This window comes from Anomaloglossus baeobatrachus, chromosome 4 (genome assembly GCF_048569485.1).
Source record: "Anomaloglossus baeobatrachus isolate aAnoBae1 chromosome 4, aAnoBae1.hap1, whole genome shotgun sequence".
Taxonomy (NCBI): domain Eukaryota; kingdom Metazoa; phylum Chordata; class Amphibia; order Anura; family Aromobatidae; genus Anomaloglossus; species Anomaloglossus baeobatrachus.
Window position 1 is genome coordinate 670,018,499 of NC_134356.1, and position 19,210 is coordinate 670,037,708.

At 36.6% G+C, this 19,210-nt stretch overlaps 5 non-coding genes across 5 annotated transcripts; all 5 read right to left on the reverse strand.

Moving 5' to 3' along the window:
- Positions 1 to 805: 805 nt before the first annotated feature.
- Positions 806 to 879, reverse strand: TRNAI-AAU (transfer RNA isoleucine (anticodon AAU)). Its single transcript has one exon. It is a non-coding gene; the product is annotated as a tRNA-Ile (tRNA).
- Positions 880 to 2,344: 1,465 nt separating this feature from the next.
- Positions 2,345 to 2,418, reverse strand: TRNAI-AAU (transfer RNA isoleucine (anticodon AAU)). Its single transcript has one exon. It is a non-coding gene; the product is annotated as a tRNA-Ile (tRNA).
- A 2,914-nt stretch (positions 2,419 to 5,332) lies between these two features.
- TRNAI-AAU (transfer RNA isoleucine (anticodon AAU)) lies at positions 5,333 to 5,406 on the reverse strand. Its single transcript has one exon. It is a non-coding gene; the product is annotated as a tRNA-Ile (tRNA).
- Positions 5,407 to 8,254: 2,848 nt separating this feature from the next.
- On the reverse strand, positions 8,255 to 8,328 carry TRNAI-AAU (transfer RNA isoleucine (anticodon AAU)). The gene has a single exon. It is a non-coding gene; the product is annotated as a tRNA-Ile (tRNA).
- A 2,914-nt stretch (positions 8,329 to 11,242) lies between these two features.
- TRNAI-AAU (transfer RNA isoleucine (anticodon AAU)) lies at positions 11,243 to 11,316 on the reverse strand. The gene has a single exon. It is a non-coding gene; the product is annotated as a tRNA-Ile (tRNA).
- Positions 11,317 to 19,210: the final 7,894 nt, after the last annotated feature.

Here is a 19,210-nt window from a genome sequence, read left to right on the forward strand (position 1 = left end):
GGAATGGCCAGCACGGGGGTCGAACCCGCAAGCTAGGCGTTATTAGCACCATGCTCTAACCGATTGAGCTAACTGGCCACTTTTGCCCCATATCTACTCTCTTTTAATGAACTTGCTCTAATTTTGAGCCAGCTACTGACCTCTCAAAGCTTGATCTGTCCACAGTGAAAGGTAAAATACGTTGAAAGTTGACTAATTCTTAGAGAGCCCATCAAAAGCATAGGAACCAATCTTAAATGAGAATTGAAGGATTTTTTTATATTATGAGCAATATGTTGCCACCAACCACTCTAACTTGTCATGTGATGAGCCAGTAAATTACGCCATTGCTTGGATTAGTTTTTGCCTGCATTACAATTAGTGATAGACTTAGTTGTCAATATTTACAGTTATATCGAATTCCAGTTGCCCAAAACTTCTTAAAAAATGCTTAGAAACTGAAATCTCTAACCATACAATAGATTATATTTCTATTTTGCTTCAAGTTGCTTGGATTAGTTTTGCCTGCATTACAATTAGTGATAGACTTAGCTTTCAATATTTATAGTTATATCGAATTCCTGTTGCCCAAAACTTCTTAAAAAACGCTTAGAAACTGAAATCTCTTGCCATACAATAGATTATATTTCTATTTTGCTTCAATTCGTTACTCTGTCATTCTTTAAGGTTAACGACGATGTAACATGGCCACTCTCTTACTCTAACCAAGTTAATTCAAGTTTGTAAATTATTTTACACATTGGATGGATAAAACCTACGGATCTTTTTCCAAAAGTCACTGGATGTGAACAGAAAGCCAAAGGAATGGCCAGCACGGGGGTCGAACCCGCAACCTTGGCGTTATTAGCACCACGCTCTAACCGATTGAGCTAACCGGCCACTTTTGCCCCATATCTACTCTCTTTTAATGAACTTGCTCTAATTTTGAGCCAGCTACTGACCTCTCAAAGCTTGATCTGTCCACAGTGAAAGGTAAAATACGTTGAAAGTTGACTAATTCTTAGAGAGCCCATCAAAAGCATAGGAACCAATCTTAAATGAGAATTGACAAGCTTTTTTTATATTATGAGCAATATGTTGCCACCAACCACTCTAACTTGTCACGTGATGAGCCAGTAAATTACGCCATTGCTTGGATTAGTTTTTGCCTGCATTACAATTAGTGATAGACTTAGCTGTCAATATTTACAGTTATATCGAATTCCAGTTGCCCAAAACTTCTTAAAAAACGCTTCGAAACTGAAATCTCTCTCCATACAATAGATTATATTTCTATTTTGCTTCAAGTTGCTTGGATTAGTTTTGCCTGCATTACAATTAGTGATAGACTTAGCTGTCAATATTTACAGTTATATCGAATTCCAGTTGCCCAAAACTTCTTAAAAAACGCTTAGAAACTGAAATCTCTGGCCATACAATAGATTACATTTCTATTTTGCTTCAATTCGTTACTCTGTCATACTTTAAGGTTAACGACGATGTAACATGGCCACTCTCTTACTCTAACCAAGTTATTTCAAGTTTGTAAATTAATTTTACACATTGGATGGATAAAACCTACGGATCTTTTTCCAAGAGTCACTGGATGTGAACAGAAAGCCACAGTGAGAGCGGCCACTTTTGCCCCATATCTACTCTCTTTTAATGAACTTGCTCTAATTTTGAGCCAGCTACTGACCTCTCAAAGCTTGATCTGTCCACAGTGAAAGGTAAAATATGTTGGAAGTTGACTAATTCTTAGAGAGCCCATCAAAAGCATAGGAACCAATCTTAAATGAGAATTGACAAGCTTTTTTTATATTATGAGCAATATGTTGCCACCAACCACTCTAACTTGTCACGTGATGAGCCAGTAAATTACGCCATTGCTTGGATTAGTTTTTGCCTGCATTACAATTAGTGATAGACTTAGCTGTCAATATTTACAGTTATATCGAATTCCAGTTGCCCAAAACTTCTTAAAAAATGCTTAGAAACTGAAATCTCTAACCATACAATAGATTATATTTCTATTTTGCTTCAAGTTGCTTGGATTAGTTTTGCCTGCATTACAATTAGTGATAGACTTAGCTTTCAATATTTATAGTTATATCGAATTCCTGTTTCCCAAAACTTCTTAAAAAACGCTTAGAAACTGAAATCTCTTGCCATACAATAGATTATATTTCTATTTTGCTTCAATTCGTTACTCTGTCATTCTTTAAGGTTAACGACGATGTAACATGGCCACTCTCTTACTCTAACCAAGTTAATTCAAGTTTGTAAATTATTTTACACATTGGATGGATAAAACCTACGGATCTTTTTCCAAAAGTCACTGGATGTGAACAGAAAGCCAAAGGAATGGCCAGCACGGGGGTCGAACCCGCAACCTTGGCGTTATTAGCACCACGCTCTAACCGATTGAGCTAACCGGCCACTTTTGCCCCATATCTACTCTCTTTTAATGAACTTGCTCTAATTTTGAGCCAGCTACTGACCTCTCAAAGCTTGATCTGTCCACAGTGAAAGGTAAAATACGTTGAAAGTTGACTAATTCTTAGAGAGCCCATCAAAAGCATAGGAACCAATCTTAAATGAGAATTGACAAGCTTTTTTTATATTATGAGCAATATGTTGCCACCAACCACTCTAACTTGTCACGTGATGAGCCAGTAAATTACGCCATTGCTTGGATTAGTTTTTGCCTGCATTACAATTAGTGATAGACTTAGCTGTCAATATTTACAGTTATATCGAATTCCAGTTGCCCAAAACTTCTTAAAAAACGCTTCGAAACTGAAATCTCTCTCCATACAATAGATTATATTTCTATTTTGCTTCAAGTTGCTTGGATTAGTTTTGCCTGCATTACAATTAGTGATAGACTTAGCTGTCAATATTTACAGTTATATCGAATTCCAGTTGCCCAAAACTTCTTAAAAAACGCTTAGAAACTGAAATCTCTGGCCATACAATAGATTACATTTCTATTTTGCTTCAATTCGTTACTCTGTCATACTTTAAGGTTAACGACGATGTAACATGGCCACTCTCTTACTCTAACCAAGTTATTTCAAGTTTGTAAATTAATTTTACACATTGGATGGATAAAACCTACGGATCTTTTTCCAAGAGTCACTGGATGTGAACAGAAAGCCACAGTGAGAGCGGCCACTTTTGCCCCATATCTACTCTCTTTTAATGAACTTGCTCTAATTTTGAGCCAGCTACTGACCTCTCAAAGCTTGATCTGTCCACAGTGAAAGGTAAAATATGTTGGAAGTTGACTAATTCTTAGAGAGCCCATCAAAAGCATAGGAACCAATCTTAAATGAGAATTGACAAGCTTTTTTTATATTATGAGCAATATGTTGCCACCAACCACTCTAACTTGTCACGTGATGAGCCAGTAAATTACGCCATTGCTTGGATTAGTTTTTGCCTGCATTACAATTAGTGATAGACTTAGCTGTCAATATTTACAGTTATATCGAATTCCAGTTGCCCAAAACTTCTTAAAAAATGCTTAGAAACTGAAATCTCTGGCCATACAATAGATTATATTTCTATTTTGCTTCAATTCGTTACTCTGTCATACTTTAAGGTTAACGACGATGTAACATGGCCACTCTCTTACTCTAACCAAGTTATTTCAAGTTTGTAAATTAATTTTACACATTGGATGGATAAAACCTACGGATCTTTTTCCAAAAGTCACTGGATGTGAACAGAAAGCTAAAGGAATGGCCAGCACGGGGGTCGAATCTACAACCTTGGCGTTATTAGCACCACGCTCTAACCGATTGAGCTAACCGGCCACTTTTGCCCCATATCTACTCTCTTTTAATGAACTTGCTCTAATTTTGAGCCAGCTACTGACCTCTCAAAGCTTGATCTGTCCACAGTGAAAGGTAAAATACGTTGAAAGTTGACTAATTCTTAGAGAGCCCATCAAAAGCATAGGAACCAATCTTAAATGAGAATTGACAAGCTTTTTTCATATTATGAGCAATATGTTGCCACCAACCACTCTAACTTGTCACGTGATGAGCCAGTAAATTACGCCATTGCTTGGATTAGTTTTTGCCTGCATTACAATTAGTGATAGACTTAGCTGTCAATATTTACAGTTATATCGAATTCCAGTTGCCCAAAACTTCTTAAAAAACGCTTAGACACTGAAATCTCTGGCCATACAATAGATTATATTTCCATTTTGCTTCAAGTCGCTTGGATTAGTTTTGCCTGCATTACAATTAGTGATAGACTTAGCTGTCAATATTTACAGTTATATCGAATTCCAGTTGCCCAAAACTTCTTAAAAAACGCTTAGAAACTGAAATCTCTGGCCATAAAAAAGATTATATTTCTATTTTGCTTCAATTCGTTACTCTGTCATACTTCAAGGTTAACGACGATGTAACATGGCCACTCTCTTACTCTAACCAAGTTATTTCAAGTTTGTAAATTAATTTTAAACATTGGATGGATAAAACCTACGGATCTTTTTCCAAAAGTCACTGGATGTGAACAGAAAGCCAAAGGATTGGCCAGCACGGGGGTCGAACCTGCAACCTTGGCGTTATTAGCACCACGCTCTAACCGATTGAGCTAACCGGCCACTTTTGCCCCATATTTACTCTCTTTTAATGAACTTGCTCTAATTTTGAGCCAGCTACTGACCTCTCAAAGCTTGATCTGTCCACAGTGAAAGGTAAAATACGTTGAAAGTTGACTAATTCTTAGAGAGCCCATCAAAAGCATAGGAACCAATCTTAAATAAGAATTGACAAGCTTTTTTTATATTATGAGCAATATGTTGCCACCAACCACTCTAACTTGTCACGTGATGAGCCAGTAAATTACGCCATTGCTTGGATTAGTTTTTGCCTGCATTACAATTAGTGATAGACTTAGCTGTCAATATTTACAGTTATATCGAATTCCAGTTGCCCAAAACTTCTTAAAAAACGCTTAGACACTGAAATCTCTGGCCATACAATAGATTATATTTCTATTTTGCTTCAAGTCGCTTGGATTAGTTTTGCCTGCATTACAATTAGTGATAGACTTAGCTGTCAATATTTACAGTTATATCGAATTCCAGTTGCCCAAAACTTTTTAAAAAACGCTTAGAAACTGAAATCTCTGGCCATACAATAGATTATATTTCTATTTTGCTTCAATTCGTTACTCTGTCATACTTTAAGGTTAACGACGATGTAACATGGCCACTCTCCTACTCTAACCAAGCTATTTCAAGTTTGTAAATTAATTTTACACATTGGATGGATAAAACCTACGGATCTTTTTCCAAAAGTCACTGGATGTAAACAGAAAGCCAAATGAATGGCCAGCACGGGGGTCGAACCCGCAACCTTGGCGTTATTAGCACCACGCTCTAACCGATTGAGCTAACCGGCCACTTTTGCCCCATATCTACTCTCTTTTAATGAACTTGCTCTAATTTTGAGCCAGCTACTGACCTCTTAAAGCTTGATCTGTCCACAGTGAAAGGTAAAATACGTTGAAAGTTGACTAATTCTTAGAGAGCCCATCAAAAGCATAGGAACCAATCTTAAATGAGAATTGACAAGCTTTTTTTATATTATGAGCAATATGTTGCCACCAACCACTCTAACTTGTCACGTGATGAGCCAGTAAATTACGCCATTGCTTGGATTAGTTTTTGCCTGCATTACAATTAGTGATAGACTTAGATGTCAATATTTACAGTTATATCGAATTCCAGTTGCCCAAAACTTCTTAAAAAAACGCTTAGAAACTGAAATCTCTGGCCATACAATAGATTATATTTCTATTTTGCTTCAAGTTGCTTGGATTAGTTTTGCATGCATTACAATTAGTGATAGACTTAGCTGTTAATATTTACAGTTATATCGTATTCCAGTTGCCCAAAACTTTTTAAAAAACGCTTAGAAACTGAAATCTCTGGCCATACAATAGATTATATTTCTATTTTGCTTCAATTCTTTACTCTGTCATACTTTAAGGTTAACGACGATGTAACATGGCCACTCTCTTACTCTAACCAAGTTATTTCAAGTTTGTAAATTAATTTTACACATTGGATGGATAAAACCTACGGATCTTTTTCCAAAAGTCACTGGATGTGAACAGAAAGCCACAGTGAAAGCGGCCTCTTTTGTTCCATATCTACTCTCTTTTAATGAACTTGCTCTAATTTTGAGCAAGCTACTGACCTCTCAAAGCTTGATCTGTCCACAGTGAAAGGTAAAATACGTTGAAAGTTGACTAATTCTTAGAGAGCCCATCAAAAGCATAGGAACCAATCTTAAATGAGAATTGACAAGCTTTTTTTATATTATGAGCAATATGTTGCCACCAACCACTCTAACTTGTCACGTGATGAGCCAGTAAATTACGCCATTGCTTGGATTAGTTTTTGCCTGCATTACAATTAGTGATAGACTTAGCTGTCAATATTTACAGTTATATCGAATTCCAGTTGCCCAAAACTTCTTAAAAAACGCTTAGAAACTGAAATCTCTGGCCATACAATAGATTATATTTCTATTTTGCTTCAATTCGTTACTCTGTCATACTTTAAGGTTAACGACGATGTAACATGGCCACTCTCTTACTCTAACCAAGTTATTTCAAGTTTGTAAATTTATTTTACACATTGGATGGATAAAACCTACGGATCATTTTCCAAAAGTCACTGGATGTGAACAGAAAGCCAAAGGAATGGCAAGCATGGGGGTCAAACCCGCAACCTTGGCGTTATTAGCACCACACTCTAACCGATTGAGCTAACCGGCCACTTTTGCCCCATATCTACTCTCTTTTAATGAACTTGCTCTAATTTTGAGCCAGCTACTGACCTCTCAAAGCTTGATCTGTCCACAGTGAAAGGTAAAATACGTTGAAAGTTGACTAATTCTTAGAGAGCCCATCAAAAGCATAGGAACCAATCTTAAATGAGAATTGACAAGCTTTTTTTATATTATGAGCAATATGTTGCCACCAACCACTCTAACTTGTCACGTGATGAGCCAGTAAATTACGCCATTGCTTGGATTAGTTTTTGCCTGCATTACAATTAGTGATAGACTTAGCTGTCAATATTTACAGTTATATCGAATTCCAGTTGCCCAAAACTTCTTAAAAAACGCTTCGAAACTGAAATCTCTCTCCATACAATAGATTATATTTCTATTTTGCTTCAAGTTGCTTGGATTAGTTTTGCCTGCATTACAATTAGTGATAGACTTAGCTGTCAATATTTACAGTTATATCGAATTCCAGTTGCCCAAAACTTCTTAAAAAACGCTTAGAAACTGAAATCTCTGGCCATACAATAGATTACATTTCTATTTTGCTTCAATTCGTTACTCTGTCATACTTTAAGGTTAACGACGATGTAACATGGCCACTCTCTTACTCTAACCAAGTTATTTCAAGTTTGTAAATTAATTTTACACATTGGATGGATAAAACCTACGGATCTTTTTCCAAGAGTCACTGGATGTGAACAGAAAGCCACAGTGAGAGCGGCCACTTTTGCCCCATATCTACTCTCTTTTAATGAACTTGCTCTAATTTTGAGCCAGCTACTGACCTCTCAAAGCTTGATCTGTCCACAGTGAAAGGTAAAATATGTTGGAAGTTGACTAATTCTTAGAGAGCCCATCAAAAGCATAGGAACCAATCTTAAATGAGAATTGACAAGCTTTTTTTATATTATGAGCAATATGTTGCCACCAACCACTCTAACTTGTCACGTGATGAGCCAGTAAATTACGCCATTGCTTGGATTAGTTTTTGCCTGCATTACAATTAGTGATAGACTTAGCTGTCAATATTTACAGTTATATCGAATTCCAGTTGCCCAAAACTTCTTAAAAAATGCTTAGAAACTGAAATCTCTAACCATACAATAGATTATATTTCTATTTTGCTTCAAGTTGCTTGGATTAGTTTTGCCTGCATTACAATTAGTGATAGACTTAGCTTTCAATATTTATAGTTATATCGAATTCCTGTTGCCCAAAACTTCTTAAAAAACGCTTAGAAACTGAAATCTCTTGCCATACAATAGATTATATTTCTATTTTGCTTCAATTCGTTACTCTGTCATTCTTTAAGGTTAACGACGATGTAACATGGCCACTCTCTTACTCTAACCAAGTTAATTCAAGTTTGTAAATTATTTTACACATTGGATGGATAAAACCTACGGATCTTTTTCCAAAAGTCACTGGATGTGAACAGAAAGCCAAAGGAATGGCCAGCACGGGGGTCGAACCCGCAACCTTGGCGTTATTAGCACCACGCTCTAACCGATTGAGCTAACCGGCCACTTTTGCCCCATATCTACTCTCTTTTAATGAACTTGCTCTAATTTTGAGCCAGCTACTGACCTCTCAAAGCTTGATCTGTCCACAGTGAAAGGTAAAATACGTTGAAAGTTGACTAATTCTTAGAGAGCCCATCAAAAGCATAGGAACCAATCTTAAATGAGAATTGACAAGCTTTTTTTATATTATGAGCAATATGTTGCCACCAACCACTCTAACTTGTCACGTGATGAGCCAGTAAATTACGCCATTGCTTGGATTAGTTTTTGCCTGCATTACAATTAGTGATAGACTTAGCTGTCAATATTTACAGTTATATCGAATTCCAGTTGCCCAAAACTTCTTAAAAAACGCTTCGAAACTGAAATCTCTCTCCATACAATAGATTATATTTCTATTTTGCTTCAAGTTGCTTGGATTAGTTTTGCCTGCATTACAATTAGTGATAGACTTAGCTGTCAATATTTACAGTTATATCGAATTCCAGTTGCCCAAAACTTCTTAAAAAACGCTTAGAAACTGAAATCTCTGGCCATACAATAGATTACATTTCTATTTTGCTTCAATTCGTTACTCTGTCATACTTTAAGGTTAACGACGATGTAACATGGCCACTCTCTTACTCTAACCAAGTTATTTCAAGTTTGTAAATTAATTTTACACATTGGATGGATAAAACCTACGGATCTTTTTCCAAGAGTCACTGGATGTGAACAGAAAGCCACAGTGAGAGCGGCCACTTTTGCCCCATATCTACTCTCTTTTAATGAACTTGCTCTAATTTTGAGCCAGCTACTGACCTCTCAAAGCTTGATCTGTCCACAGTGAAAGGTAAAATATGTTGGAAGTTGACTAATTCTTAGAGAGCCCATCAAAAGCATAGGAACCAATCTTAAATGAGAATTGACAAGCTTTTTTTATATTATGAGCAATATGTTGCCACCAACCACTCTAACTTGTCACGTGATGAGCCAGTAAATTACGCCATTGCTTGGATTAGTTTTTGCCTGCATTACAATTAGTGATAGACTTAGCTGTCAATATTTACAGTTATATCGAATTCCAGTTGCCCAAAACTTCTTAAAAAATGCTTAGAAACTGAAATCTCTGGCCATACAATAGATTATATTTCTATTTTGCTTCAATTCGTTACTCTGTCATACTTTAAGGTTAACGACGATGTAACATGGCCACTCTCTTACTCTAACCAAGTTATTTCAAGTTTGTAAATTAATTTTACACATTGGATGGATAAAACCTACGGATCTTTTTCCAAAAGTCACTGGATGTGAACAGAAAGCTAAAGGAATGGCCAGCACGGGGGTCGAATCTACAACCTTGGCGTTATTAGCACCACGCTCTAACCGATTGAGCTAACCGGCCACTTTTCCCCCATATCTACTCTCTTTTAATGAACTTGCTCTAATTTTGAGCCAGCTACTGACCTCTCAAAGCTTGATCTGTCCACAGTGAAAGGTAAAATACGTTGAAAGTTGACTAATTCTTAGAGAGCCCATCAAAAGCATAGGAACCAATCTTAAATGAGAATTGACAAGCTTTTTTCATATTATGAGCAATATGTTGCCACCAACCACTCTAACTTGTCACGTGATGAGCCAGTAAATTACGCCATTGCTTGGATTAGTTTTTGCCTGCATTACAATTAGTGATAGACTTAGCTGTCAATATTTACAGTTATATCGAATTCCAGTTGCCCAAAACTTCTTAAAAAACGCTTAGACACTGAAATCTCTGGCCATACAATAGATTATATTTCCATTTTGCTTCAAGTCGCTTGGATTAGTTTTGCCTGCATTACAATTAGTGATAGACTTAGCTGTCAATATTTACAGTTATATCGAATTCCAGTTGCCCAAAACTTCTTAAAAAACGCTTAGAAACTGAAATCTCTGGCCATAAAAAAGATTATATTTCTATTTTGCTTCAATTCGTTACTCTGTCATACTTCAAGGTTAACGACGATGTAACATGGCCACTCTCTTACTCTAACCAAGTTATTTCAAGTTTGTAAATTAATTTTAAACATTGGATGGATAAAACCTACGGATCTTTTTCCAAAAGTCACTGGATGTGAACAGAAAGCCAAAGGATTGGCCAGCACGGGGGTCGAACCTGCAACCTTGGCGTTATTAGCACCACGCTCTAACTGATTGAGCTAACCGGCCACTTTTGCCCCATATTTACTCTCTTTTAATGAACTTGCTCTAATTTTGAGCCAGCTACTGACCTCTCAAAGCTTGATCTGTCCACAGTGAAAGGTAAAATACGTTGAAAGTTGACTAATTCTTAGAGAGCCCATCAAAAGCATAGGAACCAATCTTAAATAAGAATTGACAAGCTTTTTTTATATTATGAGCAATATGTTGCCACCAACCACTCTAACTTGTCACGTGATGAGCCAGTAAATTACGCCATTGCTTGGATTAGTTTTTGCCTGCATTACAATTAGTGATAGACTTAGCTGTCAATATTTACAGTTATATCGAATTCCAGTTGCCCAAAACTTCTTAAAAAACGCTTAGACACTGAAATCTCTGGCCATACAATAGATTATATTTCTATTTTGCTTCAAGTCGCTTGGATTAGTTTTGCCTGCATTACAATTAGTGATAGACTTAGCTGTCAATATTTACAGTTATATCGAATTCCAGTTGCCCAAAACTTTTTAAAAAACGCTTAGAAACTGAAATCTCTGGCCATACAATAGATTATATTTCTATTTTGCTTCAATTCGTTACTCTGTCATACTTTAAGGTTAACGACGATGTAACATGGCCACTCTCCTACTCTAACCAAGCTATTTCAAGTTTGTAAATTAATTTTACACATTGGATGGATAAAACCTACGGATCTTTTTCCAAAAGTCACTGGATGTAAACAGAAAGCCAAATGAATGGCCAGCACGGGGGTCGAACCCGCAACCTTGGCGTTATTAGCACCACGCTCTAACCGATTGAGCTAACCGGCCACTTTTGCCCCATATCTACTCTCTTTTAATGAACTTGCTCTAATTTTGAGCCAGCTACTGACCTCTTAAAGCTTGATCTGTCCACAGTGAAAGGTAAAATACGTTGAAAGTTGACTAATTCTTAGAGAGCCCATCAAAAGCATAGGAACCAATCTTAAATGAGAATTGACAAGCTTTTTTTATATTATGAGCAATATGTTGCCACCAACCACTCTAACTTGTCACGTGATGAGCCAGTAAATTACGCCATTGCTTGGATTAGTTTTTGCCTGCATTACAATTAGTGATAGACTTAGATGTCAATATTTACAGTTATATCGAATTCCAGTTGCCCAAAACTTCTTAAAAAAACGCTTAGAAACTGAAATCTCTGGCCATACAATAGATTATATTTCTATTTTGCTTCAAGTTGCTTGGATTAGTTTTGCATGCATTACAATTAGTGATAGACTTAGCTGTTAATATTTACAGTTATATCGTATTCCAGTTGCCCAAAACTTTTTAAAAAACGCTTAGAAACTGAAATCTCTGGCCATACAATAGATTATATTTCTATTTTGCTTCAATTCTTTACTCTGTCATACTTTAAGGTTAACGACGATGTAACATGGCCACTCTCTTACTCTAACCAAGTTATTTCAAGTTTGTAAATTAATTTTACACATTGGATGGATAAAACCTACGGATCTTTTTCCAAAAGTCACTGGATGTGAACAGAAAGCCACAGTGAAAGCGGCCTCTTTTGTTCCATATCTACTCTCTTTTAATGAACTTGCTCTAATTTTGAGCAAGCTACTGACCTCTCAAAGCTTGATCTGTCCACAGTGAAAGGTAAAATACGTTGAAAGTTGACTAATTCTTAGAGAGCCCATCAAAAGCATAGGAACCAATCTTAAATGAGAATTGACAAGCTTTTTTTATATTATGAGCAATATGTTGCCACCAACCACTCTAACTTGTCACGTGATGAGCCAGTAAATTACGCCATTGCTTGGATTAGTTTTTGCCTGCATTACAATTAGTGATAGACTTAGCTGTCAATATTTACAGTTATATCGAATTCCAGTTGCCCAAAACTTCTTAAAAAACGCTTAGAAACTGAAATCTCTGGCCATACAATAGATTATATTTCTATTTTGCTTCAATTCGTTACTCTGTCATACTTTAAGGTTAACGACGATGTAACATGGCCACTCTCTTACTCTAACCAAGTTATTTCAAGTTTGTAAATTTATTTTACACATTGGATGGATAAAACCTACGGATCATTTTCCAAAAGTCACTGGATGTGAACAGAAAGCCAAAGGAATGGCAAGCATGGGGGTCAAACCCGCAACCTTGGCGTTATTAGCACCACACTCTAACCGATTGAGCTAACCGGCCACTTTTGCCCCATATCTACTCTCTTTTAATGAACTTGCTCTAATTTTGAGCCAGCTACTGACCTCTCAAAGCTTGATCTGTCCACAGTGAAAGGTAAAATACGTTGAAAGTTGACTAATTCTTAGAGAGCCCATCAAAAGCATAGGAACCAATCTTAAATGAGAATTGACAAGCTTTTTTTATATTATGAGCAATATGTTGCCACCAACCACTCTAACTTGTCACGTGATGAGCCAGTAAATTACGCCATTGCTTGGATTAGTTTTTGCCTGCATTACAATTAGTGATAGACTTAGCTGTCAATATTTACAGTTATATCGAATTCCAGTTGCCCAAAACTTCTTAAAAAACGCTTAGAAACTGAAATCTCTGGCCATACAATAGATTATATTTCTATTTTGCTTCAAGTTGCTTGGATTAGTTTTGCCTGCATTACAATTAGTGATAGACTTAGCTGTTAATATTTACAGTTATATCGTATTCCAGTTGCCCAAAACTTCTTAAAAAACGCTTAGAAACTGAAATCTCTGGCCATACAATAGATTATATTTCTATTTTGCTTCAATTCGTTACTCTGTCATACTTTAAGGTTAACGACGATGTAACATGGCCACTCTCTTACTCTAACCAAGTTATTTCAAGTTTGTAAATTAATTTTACACATTGGATGGATAAAACCTACGGATCTTTTTCCAAAAGTCACTGGATGTGAACAGAAAGCCACAGTGAAAGCGGCCACTTTTGTTCCATATCTACTCTCTTTTAATGAACTTGCTCTAATTTTGAGCAAGCTACTGACCTCTCAAAGCTTGATCTGTCCACAGTGAAAGGTAAAATACGTTGAAAGTTGACTAATTCTTAGAGAGCCCATCAAAAGCATAGGAACCAATCTTAAATGAGAATTGACAAGCTTTTTTTATATTATGAGCAATATGTTGCCACCAACCACTCTAACTTGTCACGTGATGAGCCAGTAAATTACGCCATTGCTTGGATTAATTTTTGCCTGCATTACAATTAGTGATAGACTTAGCTGTCAATATTTACAGTTATATCGAATTCCAGTTGCCCAAAACTTCTTAAAAAACGCTTAGAAACTGAAATCTCTGGCCATACAATAGATTATATTTCTATTTTGCTTCAATTCGTTACTCTGTCATACTTTAAGGTTAACGATGATGTAACATGGCTACTCTCTTACTCTAACCAAGTTATTTCAAGTTTGTAAATTAATTTTACACATTGGATGGATAAAACCTACGGATCGTTTTCCAAAAGTCACTGGATGTGAACAGAAAGCCAAAGGAATGGCAAGCATGGGGGTCGAACCCGCAACCTTGGAATTATTAGCACCACGCTCTAACCGATTGAGCTAACTGGCCACTTTTGCCCCATATCTACTCTCTTTTAATGAACTTACTTTAATTTTGAGCCAGCTACTGACCTCTCAAAGCTTGATCTGTCCACAGTGAAAGGTAAAATACGTTGAAAGTTGACTAATTCTTAGAGAGCCCATCAAAAGCATAGGAACCAATCTTAAATGAGAATTGCCAAGCTTTTTTTATATTATGAGCAATATGTTGCCACCAACCACTCTAACTTGTCACGTGATGAGCCAGTAAATTACGCCATTGCTTGGATTAGTTTTTGCCTGCATTACAATTAGTGATAGACTTAGCTGTCAATATTTACAGTTATATCTCTGGCCATACAATAAATTATATTTCTATTTTGCTTCAATTCGTTACTCTTTAATACTTTAAGGTTAAAGACGATGTAACATGGCCACTCTCTTACTCTAACCAAGTTATTTCAAGTTTGTAAATTAATTTTACACATTGGATGGATAAAACCTACGGATCTTTTTCCAAAAGTCACTGGATGTGAACAGAAAGCCAAAGGAATGGCCAGCACGGGGGTCGAACCCGCAACCTTGGCGTTATTAGCACCACGCTCTAACTGATTGAGCTAACCGGCCACTTTTGCCCAATATCTACTCTCTTTTAATGAACTTGCTCTAATTTTGAGCCAGCTACTGACCTCTCAAAGCTTGATCTGTCCACAGTGAAAGGTAAAATACGTTGAAAGTTGACTAATTCTTAGAGAGCCCATCAAAAGCATAGGAACCAATCTTAAATGAGAATTGACAAGCTTTTTTTATATTATGAGCAATATGTTGCCACCAACCACTCTAACTTGTCACGTGATGAGCCAGTAAATTACGCCATTGCTTGGATTAGTTTTTGCCTGCATTACAATTAGTGATAGACTTAGCTGTCAATATTTACAGTTATATCGAATTCCAGTTGCCCAAAACTTCTTAAAAAACGCTTAGAAACTGAAATCTCTGGCCATACAATAGATTATATTTCTATTTTGCTTCAAGTCGCTTGGATTAGTTTTGCCTGCATTACAATTAGTGATAGACTTAGCTGTCAATAGTTACATTTATATCGAATTCCAGTTGCCCAAAACTTTTTAAAAAATGCTTAGAAACTGAAATCTCTGGCCATACAATAGATTATATTTCTATTTTGCTTCAATTCGTTACTCTGTCATACTTTAAGGTTAACGATGATGTAACATGGCCAATCTCTTACTCTAACCAATTTATTTCAAGTTTGTAAATTAATTTTACACATTGGATGGATAAAACCAACGGATCTTTTTCCAAAAGTCACTGTATGTGAACAGAAAGCCAAGGGAATGGCCAGCACGGTGGTCGAACCCACAACCTTGGCGTTATTAGCACCACGCTCTAACCTATTGAGCTAACCAGCCACTTTTGCCCCATATCTACTCTCTTTTAATGAACTTGCTCTAATTTTGAGCCAGCTACTGACCTCTCAAAGCTTGATCTGTCCACAGTGAAATGTAAAATACGTTGAAAGTTGACTAATTCTTAGAGTGCCCATTAAAATCATAGGAACCAATCTTAAATGAGAATTGACAAGCTTTTTTTATATTATGAGCAATATGTTGCCACCAACCACTCTAACTTGTCACGTGATGAGCCAGTAAATTACGCCATTGCTTGGATTAGTTTTTGCCTGCATTACAATTAGTGATAGACTTAGCTGTCAATATTTACAGTTATATCTCTGGCCATACAATAAATTATATTTCTATTTTGCTTCAATTCGTTACTCTGTCATACTTCAAGGTTAACGACGATGTAACATGGCCACTCTCTTACTTTAACCAAGTTATTTCAAGTTTGTAAATTAATTTTACACATTGGATGGATAAAACCTACGGATCTTTTTCCAAAAGTCACTGGATGTGAACAGAAAGCCAAAGGAATGGCCAGCACGGGGGTCGAACCCGCAACCTTGGCGTTATTAGCACCACGCGCTAACCGATTGAGCTAACCGGCCACTTTTGCCCAATATCTACTCTCTTTTAATGAACTTGCTCTAATTTTGAGCCAGCTACTGACCTCTCAAAGCTTGATCTGTCCACAGTGGAAGGTAAAATACGTTGAAAGTTGACTAATTCTTAGAGAGCCCATCAAAAGCATAGGAGCCAATCTTAAATGAGAATTGACAAGCTTTTTTTATATTATGAGCAATATGTTGCCACCAACCACTCTAACTTGTCACGTGATGAGCCAGTAAATTACGCCATTGCTTGGATTAGTTTTTGCCTGCATTACAATTAGTGATAGACTTAGCTGTCAATATTTACAGTTATATCGAATTCCAGTTGCCCAAAACTTCTTAAAAAACGCTTAGAAACTGAAATCTCTGGCCATACAATAGATTATATTTCTATTTTGCTTCAATTCGTTACTCTGTGATACTTTAAGGTTAACGACGATGTAACATGGCCACTCTCTTGCTCTAACCAAGTTATTTCAAGTTTGTAAATTACTTTTACACATTGGATGGATAAAACCTACGAATCTTTTTCCAAAAGTCACTGGATGTGAACCGAAAGCCAAAGAAATGGCCAGCACGGGGGTCGAACCTGCTACCTTGGCGTTATTAGCACCACACTCTAACCGATTGAGCTGACCGATCACTTTTGCCCCATATCTACTCTCTTGTAATGAACTTGCTCTAATTTTGAGCCAGCTACTGACCTCTCAAAGCTTGATCTGTCCACAGTGAAAGGTAAAATACGTTGAAAGTTGACTAATTCTTAGAGAGCCCATCAAAAGCATAGCAACCAATCTTAAATGAGAATTGACAAGCTTTTTTTATATTATGAGCAATATGTTGCCACCAATCACTCTAACTTGTCACGTGATGAGCCAGTAAATTATGCCATTGCTTGGATTAGTTTTTGCCTGCATTACAATTAGTGATAGACTTAGCTGTCAATATTTACAGTTATATCGAATTCCAGTTGCCCAAAACTTCTTAAAAAACGCTTAGAAACTGAAATCTCTGGCCATACAATAGATTATATTTCTATTTTGCTTCAAGTAGCTTGGATTAGTTTTTGCCTGCATTACAATTAGTGATAGACTTAGCTGTCAATATTTATAGTTATATCGAATTCCAGTTGCCCAAAACTTCTAAAAAAACGCTTAGAAACTGAAATCTCTGGCCATACAATAGATTATATTTCTATTTTGCTTCAATTCGTTACTCTGTCATACTTTAAGGTTAACGACGATGTAACATGGCCACTCTCTTACTCTAACCAAGTTATTTCAAGTTTGTAAATTAATTTTACACATTGGATGGATTATTACCTACGGATCTTTTTCCAAAAGTTACTGGATGTGAACAGAAAGCCAAAGGAATGGCCAGCACGGGGGTCGAATCCGCAACCTTGGCGTTATTAGCACCATGCTCTAACCGATTGAACTAACCTGCCACTTTTGCCCCTTATCTACTCTCTTTTAATGAACTTGCTCTAATTTTGAGCCAGCTACTGACCTCTCAAAGCTTGATCTGTCCACAGTGAAAGGTAAAATACGTTGAAAGTTGACTAATTCTTAGAGAGCCCATCAAAAGCATAGGAACCAATCTTAAATGAGAATTGACAAGCTTTTTTTATATTATGAGCAATATGTTGCCACCAACCACTCTAACTTGTCACGTGATGAGCCAGTAAATTACGCCATTGCTTGGATTAGTTTTTGCCTGCATTACAATTAGTGATAGACTTAGCTGTCAATATTTACAGGTATATCGAATTCCAGTTGCCCAAAACTTCTTAAAAAACGCTTAGAAACTGAAATCTCTGGCCATACAATAGATTATATTTCTATTTTGCTTCAATTCGTTACTCTGTGATACTTTAAGGTTAACGACGATGTAACATGGCCACTCTCTTGCTCTAACCAAGTTATTTCAAGTTTGTAAATTACTTTTACACATTGGATGGATAAAACCTACGAATCTTTTTCCAAAAGTCACTGGATGTGAACCGAAAGCCAAAGAAATGGCCAGCACGGGGGTCGAACCTGCTACCTTGGCGTTATTAGCACCACGCTCTAACCGATTGAGCTGACCGATCACTTTTGCCCCATATCTACTCTCTTTTAATGAACTTGCTCTAATTTTGAGCCAGCTACTGACCTCTCAAAGCTTGATCTGTCCACAGTGAAAGGTAAAATACGTTGAAAGTTGACTAATTCTTAGAGAGCCCATCAAAAGCATAGGAACCAATCTTAAATGAGAATTGACAAGCTTTTTTTATATTATGAGCAATATGTTGCCACCAACCACTCTAACTTGTCTCGTGATGAGCCAGTAAATTACGCCATTGCTTGGATTAGTTTTTGCCTGCATTACAATTAGTGATATACTTAGCTGTCAATATTTACAGTTATATCGAATTCCAGTTGCCCAAAACTTCTTAAAAAACGCTTAGAAACTGAAATCTCTGGCCATACAATAGATTATATTTCTATTTTGCTTCAATTCGTTACTCTGTCATACTTTAAGGTTAACGACGATGTAACATGGCCACTCTCTTACTCTAACCAAGTTATTTCAAGTTTGTAAATTAATTTTACACATTGGATGGATAAAACCTACGGATCTTTTTCCAAAAGTTACTGGATGTGAACAGAAAGCCAAAGGAATGGCCAGCACGGGGGTCGAACCCACAACCTTGGCATTATTAGCACCACGCTCTAACCGATTGAGCTAACCGACCACTTTTGCCCCAAATCTACTCTCTTTTAATGAACTTGCTCTAATTTTGAGCCAGCTACTGACCTCTCAAAGCTTGATCTGTCCACAGTGAAAGGTAAAATACGTTGAAAGTTGACTAATTCTTAGAGAGCCCATCAAAAGCATAGGAACCAATCTTAAATGAGAATTGACAAGCTTTTTTTATATTATGAGCAATATGTTGCCACCAATCACTCTAACTTGTCACGTGATGAGCCAGTAAATTATGCCATTGCTTGGATTAGTTTTTGCCTGCATTACAATTAGTGATAGACTTAGCTGTCAATATTTACAGTTATATCGAATTCCAGTTGCCCAAAACTTCTTAAAAAACGCTTAGAAACTGAAATCTCTGGCCATACAATAGATTATATTTC